The 10,623-nt window shown below is 40.9% G+C and overlaps 1 pseudogene; it reads left to right on the forward strand.

Moving 5' to 3' along the window:
- The first annotated feature begins 699 nt into the window (after nt 1-699).
- LOC110542976 (heat shock protein HSP 90-beta-like) lies at nt 700-3,980 on the forward strand (annotated as a pseudogene).
- Nucleotides 3,981-10,623: the final 6,643 nt, after the last annotated feature.

The raw sequence follows: 10,623 nt of genomic DNA on the forward strand, positions 1-10,623 counted from the left end.
TCTTAGTCTCATGACTGGTATATTAAACTGTCTTCTTATTAGGGGTTCCTAGCAAATAGTATCACCATTTAATGGGGTATAGTTTCATGTGTGACAAAATTATTCATTTTATCTCATTGTTTGGATTTCATAACAATTGGTATAGCAGTATTACTCTATCAGTGGAGAACTCAGAGAGACTATAAGTCTACCTGCCAGCATGAATACCCTTAGTGGTGTGTGTGTGTGTGTATGTACATGTATGTGTATGTACATATGCATGTGTGCCATCTGTGTCCTTACTTACATGTGGAGTCAACACTGGGTATCTTCCTCCATCAGTGTCCATCTTACATTGTGAGGATGTCACTCACTGAACGTGTTGATCATTGATAAGCAAAGGCTGGTTACTTCCAGGGAACCTCCATAGCCACATGCCACTGAGCACAAGAGTGACAGGAGTTATGGATGTATGCTTCCATACCTACCTTTTTACATAGGTGCAAGAGATGTGAACCCTTGCTTGTGTGGCAGGCATTTCATTGACTGAGCCTTTGCTCATTGCATTACCATTTTAAATCTGGGACAGGGATGGCCATTCTACCCTCTCCTATGGGAATTGCAAATGGTGACTCTTTACAAACCATACAAATGACTTGAACTCCAAAAGCAAAAACAATTATTCATTTTGCAGCATTTGGCATTGGTAGCTGTGTATCAATGGTGGAGACCTTTGCCTTTCAGGCTGAAACCTCTTCTATTGTCCCACATCATCAGTACTTTCTATTCAAACAAGAAGAATTTTCTCTGGGAGTTATCCCTAATGTTTCTGATGCCTTGGAAAAGATTCATTATGAATCTTTTAAGACATACTTCCATGCTAGACAGCAGCAAAAAGCTGAAAATTGATACCATCCCCAACCCTCATAAGGCCACACTCACTTCGATGGGGAAAGGCATTGGCATGACCAAAGTTAACTTCATAAATAACTTGGGAACAATTGCTAAGTCTGGCACAAAAGCATTCATGAAGAATTTTCAGGCTTGTGCAGACATGTTAGATTCTGTTCGGCCTATCTAGTGACAGAGTAGGTGGTTGTGATTACAAAGCACAATGATGGTGAGCAGTAGTAGTGAGAGTTATAGTTCGTGCAGACTGTGGTGAGCCCATTGGCTGGGACACAAAGGTGATCCTTCATCTCAAAGAATACCAGACAGAACACTTGGAAGGGAGGAGGACCAAGGAAGTAGTGAAAAAACTCTCATAGTTCATAGGCAATTTCATCACCCTCTGCTTGGAGAAAGAACAAGAGAAGATCAGTGATGATAAGGCAGAGGAAGAAAAAGGTGAGAAAGGGGAAGAATATAAAGATGATGAGCAGAAGCCTAAGATTGAAGATGTGGGATCAGATGAGGAAGATGACAGTGGCAAAGATATGAAAAAGAAGACTAAGAAGATTGAGGAGAAATATATTAAGGAAGAGTTGAATAAGACTAAGCCTGCAAATTTCAGAAGGAGAAAAACAAACATGGGATATACTCACTTATATAGACCTATAAGATATGATAAACATAATGAAATCTATACACCTAAAAAAGATAATCAATTGAGCGGACATGGGGTAAGATGATCAATCCTCGTTTAGAAAGACAGATGGGATGTGCATTGAACGTATGACAGGAGTCTACTGAGCGCATCTGAAAGACTCTAACTAGCAGTGTTTTCAAAGCAAAGACTCATGACCAAACCTTTGGCAGAGTACAGGGAATCATAAGAAAGAAGGGGAGTTAGTCTGATGGGGAAAGGATAGGAGCTCCACAAGGACCAAATATATCTGGGCACAGGGTCTTTTCTGAGACTGACATTCAACCAAGGACCATGTATGGATATAACCTAGAACCTCCGCTCAGATGTAGCCTGTGGTAGCTCAGTAACCAATTGGTTTCCCAAAGTGAGGGGAACAAGGACTATTTCTAACAGGAACTCAATGACTGGCTCTTTGGTCTCCCCACCCCCGAAGGGAGGAGCAGTCCTGTTAGGCCACAGAGGAGGGCTTTGCAGCCAGTCCTGAAGATACCTGATAAAACAGGATCAGATGAATGGGGAGGAGGTCCCCCCCATCAGTGGACTTGGAAAGGGGCATGGTGGAGATGAGGGAGGGAGGGAGGGAGGGACTGGGAGGGAATGAGGGATCAGGACAGGGCTGGAATACAGAGTTAATAAAATGTAACTGATAAAAAAAAAAAGACTAAGCCTATTTGGACACGAAACCCTGATGACATCACTCAAGGAAAATACCATGAATTCTATAAGAACCTCACCAATGACTGAGAAGACTACTTGGTAGTCAAGCACTTCTCTGTAGAAAGTCATTTGGAATTCAGGGCACTGCTCTTCATTCCTCGGCAAGCTCCCTTTGACCTTTTTGAGAACAATATCAAACTGTATGTTTGTCATGTGTTCATCGTGTACAGCTGTGATGAACTGGCACCTGAGTACCTCAACTTTATCTGTAGTATGGTTGACCCTGAAGACCTTCCCCTGAACATCTCCTGAAAAATGCTCCAGCAGAGCAAGATTCTGAAAGTCATCCACAAAAAAAAAAAAAAAAAAAAAAAAAATCATAAAGAAGTGCCTTGAGATCTCTGAAATGGCTGAAGACAAAGAGAACTAAAATGAGTTTTATGAGGCATTCTCCAAGAATTTAAAGCTTGGAATCCATGAAGATTCTACCAACCACCACTGTCTCCTACACTATCACTCCTCTCTCAGTCGGGAAATGAGATGACTTCCCTGTCAGAGTATGTGTCTCTCATGAAGGAGACACAGATATCAATCTGCTATATCACTGGTGAGAGCAAAGAGCAGGTGGCCAACTCTGCCTTTGTGGAGCATGTACAGAAGCAGGGCTGTGAGGTGTTGTATAGGATTGAATCTATTGAGGAGTACTGCATGCAGCAGCTCAAGGAATTCAATGGGAATGGAGGACTAAGGAGAGCCTGGAGCTACCAGACGATGAGGAAGAGAAGAAAATAGAGGAGAGCAAGGTAAACTTTGAGAATCTCTGCAAGTTCATGAAAGAGGTCTTGGATAAGAAGGTTGAAAAGGGGACAAAGAGCCAGACTGATTTCCAAAGTGGTTGTACACGATTGCACTCCCACTAGCAATGGAGGAAGGTTCCCCTTTCTCCACATCCTCCCCAGCATGTGTTGTTATTTGATTTTTTTTTTATCTTAGCCATGTTACTCTGTGTAAGATAGAATCTCAAAGATGTTTTAATTTGCATTTCCCTGGTGACTAAGGATGTTGATGTGGCCTTACCAGGTCACAGAGGAAGAGGATCCAGACAATCCTAATGAGAGTTGATAAGCTATGGGCAGATGGCAGAGGAGAACTCTCTCTTTCAGTGGACTAGGGGAAGGGGATAGGAAGAAAGAGAAAGGGAGGGCGGGACTGGGAGAAGTTGAGGGAAGGGCCTTCAATTGGGATAGATAATAAATAATTTTTGTGGAAAAAATAGAAAAAAAAGTTAAAAAAAAAAACAATGGGAGGTGACAATTTCCAATAGGCTTGGCTTTTTACCCTGCTACATTATGACAATCACCTAAGGCTGAACAGCCAACATGGAGCAGATCATGGAGGTCCAGGCACTGTAAAAACTAAAACTCTACAATGGGCTATATGATGACCCAAACCACCTAGAGATCAATCCTTACCAACCCATTGTGGAAACCCTGTGGCAGAAAGAAGGTTGAGGCAGACAAAAATGACAAAGCTGTCAAGGACCGGATGGTGCTGCTGTTTGAAACTGCTCTGATCTCCTCTGGTTTCTCACTTGAGGATCCCCAAACCCATATCTACCACATCTAGTGAATGATTAAAGCAGATCTGGGCATTGATGAAGATGAAGTACAGCAGAGGAGCCCAGTGCTTCTGCTCCTGATGAGATCCGACACTTGAGGGTGATAAGCGTGTCTCTCACATGGAAGAAGTAGATTAAAGATTCCGTAAGATTCCCATGCCCTCTGTTTAGTTTTCTGTGTGGTTCCCATAGCAGCTTGATTCATGTGGCTCTCTGCTCATGTCTAGAAGAACCTCCTCTATCCTGTCCTTGTGCCTTAAGGCAGGAAAATCTCCTCCCACAGAATAGCAGGGATGGGTATTGTGGGTTGTGGTTGGTTTGTTTGTTAGTTTCTGAAATTAAAAGTATGCAAAATACTTGCAGGAGCTCCACAAGGGCAAAATATACCTGGGTACAGGGGTCTTTTCTGAGACTGATTCTCCAACCAAGGACCATACATAGATATAACCTAGAACCCCTACTCAGACATAGTCCATGGCAGCTCAGTATCCAAGTGGGTTCCCCAGTAATGGGAACAGGGACTGTCTCTGACATGAGCTCAGTGGCTGGCTCTTTGACCTCTCCCCCCTCACACACACCCCGAGGGAGGAGCAGCCTTCCTAGGCCACAGAGGAGTACATTGCAGCCAGTCCTGATGAGACCTGATAAGCTAGGGTCAGATGGAAGGCGGGGAGGACCTCTCCTGTCAGTGGACTTAAGAGAGGTTCAGGGAGGAGACAAGGGAGGGAGGGTAGGATTGGGAGGGAATGAGGGAGGGGTCTACAGCTGGGATACAAAGTAAATAAACTGTAATTAATATAAAAAAAATAGAAATTTAATTTTAAAAAGTACAGTATTTTTTAAAGTATGCAAAATAAAGAAGATGCAGTTTAAAAAAACAAACAAACAAAACCTTTTTTTTAGGATCTGACCTCATAAGGCTGTCTATGTCCATATCACTATGAACAAACTGATCTATTCTCATTAGTCAATCATGGGTCATTTTCAGTCATTCCTTCAATAAACACATATACACAACTTTCATTGTATCAGGCATTATGCAAAGCTCTGGAATTATAAAGATATCTGTTTATAGAAGCCTATACCTTCCATTTCCCTGCATAGGTAAAGATTTTATTTCCTAGAAGGTAGGAAAATGTATTTTTTTTCAGAAGTCAATTTTTTAAAACTGTGTGTGTGCATGCATGTGAGTGTGTGTGTGTATGTGTGTATGTGTGTGTGTGTGTGTTTGTGTGAGTGTGAGTGTGAGTGTGAGTGTGTTGTATGGCTGCAGGTTCATGCATGCCTGTAGAAGTCAGAAGACATTTAGATGTCATTTCTCAACGTCTACATTTTTTATTGGGGGAGGATCTATTGTCCTGTTGCTGCCATGGTGCATACTCTGGGCTAGCTGGCCTGAGAGCTTCTAGGTTATTTATGTATCTCTTTCCACCTCTGACCTCACTGTGGGGAGTGCGAGAATTACGGAAGCATACTGCTATATATCTGACCTGTTTTGTTTTGTTTCTGTTGTGAGTTATGGGGATCTGAACTCAAGTTATCTTACTCAAGAAGAGAACTTTTACACACTGCCTCATCCCTTCAGTCTACTTTCTCAGAGTTTTAATAGAATTCTTGATTTTTTTTATAGTAAGTAGATTTGACTGAAACACTGAGTAGTTTTTATCACCACAGAGGTGACTGTCATGCAGACACATGTCATTCATTGGCATTTGTCATTCTATTCTTGTATCCAAATGAAGTATCTATATTGTATCCAAATGAAGTATCTATAACAACAATGGTGACAACCACAAAAAAAAATGCAGAAGCAATTTTAGCAAGGAAAGAACTATCTCTCAAATGAACGTTTAATGACAGAACTAATCTACCCTATTCTGTTTAAATGTATATCACAACAAAAGTTTTAGATGAAGACTGCTGCAATCACCCTTATAACATGTCACACTCAGGGAACATTGTCATCATTGCTCATTGTGTTTATCACAAACACTTTGATATTACAAAGGAGACCTTCATTGTGGAACCTCATTTCCTAGTATCTAATTATCCTTCCAAAGCTGTAATTCTTTGTTTAGGAAATCATAATTTATTCCTATGGAAATAGGATTATGACTTCAGATAAAAGATAAAAAGGGAAATTAAATGAAGATTTAAAAACTCTTCTATTTCATGTAAATATCCCCATCAGTAAAGAAATAAGAACACAGCACATGGATGATGAACTGTCAAAATTTAGACCCAATGAACTCTTCTAAAATTTTCTCAGCATCATGTATTTGAAATTACACAGCTCACTTGGGCTACTAAAAATGTTTTCTCTGCCAGCTTGTTTTCCTTCTTATGATTTGAAGATACTTTCAATATTTTGCAATATTTATGTCCTCTGTAATTTCAAAACTTTGCTTTGCCTACAAATATTTTTTTTAACTTTTATAGACTGCAATTTCATCTAAATGGCTAAATTTTCTGTCAGACATAATGGTCCAGGCCAATAGAACCAGCTACTTGGGTGGTTAATCCAAAAGGATCGAATGAACAAAAGAGTTCAAGTTCAGCCTCAGCAAAAGGAAAAGACCTCATTCCAAATGTTTTTTTTTTTTTTTTCTAAAGAAAATATTGGTATCAGCAGCTTTGAGGATAAATCTTGCAAATTATCTTACATGTTTTTGCATTTTTTAAAAAGAAGAATTTTTTAAACTTATTTTTAATAATTTATTCACTTTGCATCTCACTTGTAGGAACTCCCTCCTTACTCCTGGTCCCACCCTCCTTTTCTCTTGTCCTTATTCTCCTTTCCTAGTCATTAAAAAGGGGGAGCCCTCCTCCCCTACCATATGACTCCAGCCTATGAATTTTCATCAGGACTGCCTACATCCTCTACCTCTGTGGCCATTCAAGGCCACCAGCCAGAAGGAAGTGATCAAAGAGCAGGCAACAGAGTCCATATCAGGGAAAGCCCCTCCTCCCCTTACTAGGGAACCTACATGGAGACTGAATTGCTTATCAGTTACATCTGAGCAGGGAGCAGAAGTCTTCTGCACACATGGTCCTTGGTTGGTATATCAGTCTCTGCATGCCCCCCCCCCCGGCCCAGATTTATTGACATTGTTGGTCTCTTTATGGAGGTCCCATCCCCTCCAGGTCCTTCTATCCCCCCACTCTTCCACAGGACTCCCACTGCTCTACCCAAATTTTGGCTGTGAGTCTTAGAATCTGCTTTTGCTTTCCTGCTGGGTGGAGCCATTCAGAGGACATTGATGGTGGGCTTACCTTTCTTCAATGACTTCTGGTGGATAGACTATTTGCCCTTTTGAATGAGAATTAAACATCCTCCCTACCGTCCTCCTTGTTTTTTAACTTCTTTAGCTTTGTGGATTGTATATGTTTGTTTTGTATTGTATGGCTAATACCTACTTAAAAGTGAGTGTATATTATATATATATATCTTTCTGGATATAGGTTACCTCATTCAGCATGATCTTTTCTAGTTCCATACCTTTGTCTGCAAATTTTTTTTTAAACACATGAGGGTCTTTTTATTGTAAATTACAAGTTGCAGCTTGGGCCTACACAGCCCCACGGCCGAAGCGGTGGTTGATGAGCGCACCGTCCCCAGGTTAGTTGGGTGATTTATAGATTCTGGTCCCTCCCAGCATGCCCAAGGCAGGAGCAATTCCTGCCTGGCAAGCATCTATTGGTCAAGATGCTACATTTTTTTTTAATTTTATTTTTCTTTTCAGTTACATTTTGTTAACTCCGTGTCCCCGCTGTATCCTGCTCCCTCATTCCCTCCTCAACTCCACACTCCCTCCCTGGTCTCCTCCCTGCCCCTTTCCAAGTCCACTGATAGGGAAGGACCTCCTCCCCTTTCATTTGACCCTGTTTTATCAGGTATCTTCAGGGCTGGCTGTCGAGTCCTCCTCTGTGACCTAACAGGACTGCTCCTCCCCTGGGGCAGGGAGGAAGGGCAGTCAAGGAGCCTGACCTTGAGATCCTGTTAGAAATAGTACTTGTTCCCCTTACTTTGGAAAACTATTTGGTTACTGAGCTACCACGGGCCACATCTGAGCAGAAGTTCTAGGTTATATCCATAGATGGTCCTTGGTTGAGTGTCAGTCTCAGAAAAGACCCCTGTGCCCAGATATATTTGGTCCTTTTAGAGCTCCTATCCTTTCCAAATCATACTAACTCCCCTTTTTTCATATGATTCCCTGCACTCTGCCGAGGGTTTGATTATGAGTCTTAGTGTCTGCTTTGAAACACTGCTAGGTAGAGTCTTTCAAATGCCTTTTGTGGTAGATTCCTGTCATACGTTCAATGCACATCCCATCTGTCTTTCTAAACGAGGATTGATCATCTTACCCCATGTCCGCTCAATTGATTATCTTTTTTAGGTGTATAGATTTCCTTATGTTTATCATATCTTATAGGTCTATATAAGTGAGTATATACCATGTTTGTCTTTCTCCTCCTGGGATACTTCACTCAGAATGATCTTTTCTAGATCCCACCACTTGCCTGCAAATTTCGTGATTTCCTCCTTTTTGATTGCTGAGTAGTATTCCATTGTGTAAAAATACCACAATTTCTGTATCCATTCCTCCGTTGATGGACATCTGGGTTGTTTCCAAGTTCTGGCTATTACAAATAAAGCTGCTACAAACACGGTTGAACAAATGTCCTTGTTGTGTACTTGAGCAAATTTTGGGTATATACCTAGGAGTGGTATAGCTGGGACTTGAGGTAGCACTACTCCTAATTGCCTGAGAAAGCACCAGATTGACTTCCAAAGTGGTTGTACCAGTTTACATTCCCACCAGCAATGGAGGAGGGTTCCCCTTTCTCCACAACCTCTCCAGCAGGTGTCATCACTTGAGTTTTTCATCTTGGACATTCTGATGGGTGTAAGGTGAAATCTCAGGGTCGTTTTGATTTGCATTTCCCTAATGGCTAATGAGGTTGAGCATTTCTTTAAGTGTTTCTCTGCCATTCGATGTTCCTCTTTCGAGAACTCTGTGTTTAGCTCCGTTCCCCATTTTTTTAATTGGATTACTTGGTTTTTTGCTTTTCAGCTTCTTTAGTTCTCTGTATATACTGGATATTAGCCCTCTGTCAGATAAAGGGTTGGTGAAGATTCTTTCCCATTCTGTAAGCTGTCGTTTTGTTTTGATGACAGTGTCTTTTGCTTTACAGAAGCTTTTCAGTGTCATGAGGTCCCATTTATTGATTGTTGCTCTTAGAGCCTGTGCTGTTGGTGTTCTGTTCAGGAAGTTGTCTCCTGTGCCAATGAGTTCTAGGCTGTTCCCCACTTTTTTTTCCAATTGATTTAGGGTATCTGGTTTTATGTTGAGGTCCTTGATCCACTTTGACTTTAGTTTTGTGCAGGGTGATAAATATGGATCTATTTTCATTTTTCTGCATGTAGACATCCAGTTGGTCCAGCACCATTTGTTGAAGATGCTGTCTTTTTTCCATTGAATGGATTTGGCTTCTTTGTCAAATATAGAGTATTCATAGGTGTGTGGGTTTATTTCTGGGTCTTCTATGTGGTTCCATTGATCCCCCTTTCTGTTTCTATGCCAATACCATGCAGTTTTCATTACTGTTTCCCTGTAGTACAGCTTGAGATCAGGGATGGAGATACCTCCAGATGATCTGTTGTTGTACAGGATCGTTTTGGAGATTCTGGGTTTTTTGTTTCTCCATATGAAGCTGAGAATCTTTTTTTCAAGGTCTGTAAAGAATTGAGTTGGTATTTTGATGGGAATTGCATTGAATCTGTAGATTGCTTTTGGCAGTATGGCCATTTTCACAAAGTTAATCCTACCAATCCATGAACACTGGAGATCTTTCCATCTTTTGATATCTTCCTCGATTTCTTTCTTCAGAGACTTGAAGTTTTTCTCATTTAGGTCTTTCACTTGCTTGGTTAGAGTCACACCAAGGTACTTTATGTTATTAGTGGCTACTGTGAAGGGTGTTGTTTCCCTAATTTCTTTCTCAGCCTTTTTGTCTTTGGTATACAGGAGGGCTTCTGATTTTTTTGAGTTGATTTTGTATCCACTTTGCTGAAGGTGTTTATCAGCTGAAGAAGTTCTCTGGTTGAATTTTTGGGGTCGCTCATGTATACTATCATATCATCTGCAAATAGTGACACTTTGACCTATTCCTTTCCTATTTGTATCCCCTTGATCTCCTTTAGTTGTCTTATTGCTCTGGCTAGGATTTCAAGTACTATGTTGAAGAGAGATGGAGACAATGGGCAGCCTTGTCTTGTCCCTGATTTCAGTGGGATTGATTTAAGTTTCTCTCCATTGAGTTTGATGTTAGCTATCGGCTTGCTGTATATTGCCTTTACTATCTTTAGGTATGTGCCTTGTATCCCTGATCTCTCCAAGACTTTAAACATGAATGGGTGTTGGGTGTTGGACTTTGTCAAATGCTTTTTCAGCATCTAAGGAGATGATCATGTGGTTTTTCTCCTTCAGTTTGTTTATGTGGTAGATTACATTGATGGATTTCCTTATGTTAAACCACCCTTGCATGCCTGGGATGAAGCCTACTTGGTCATGGTGGATGATATCTTTGATATGTTCTTGGATTCAGTTTGCAAGTATTTTATTGAGTATTTTTGCGTCAATGTTCATAAGAGAAATAGGTCTGAAGTCCTCTTTTTTTGTTGGATCTTTGTGTGGTTTAGGTATTAAGGTGACTGTGGCTTCATAGAATGAGTTTGGTAGTGTGCCTTCTGTTTCTATTTTGTGGAATAGCTTGAGGA

The sequence above is a fragment of the Meriones unguiculatus genome, chromosome 1 (genome assembly GCF_030254825.1).
Source record: "Meriones unguiculatus strain TT.TT164.6M chromosome 1, Bangor_MerUng_6.1, whole genome shotgun sequence".
Lineage (NCBI taxonomy): Eukaryota > Metazoa > Chordata > Mammalia > Rodentia > Muridae > Meriones > Meriones unguiculatus.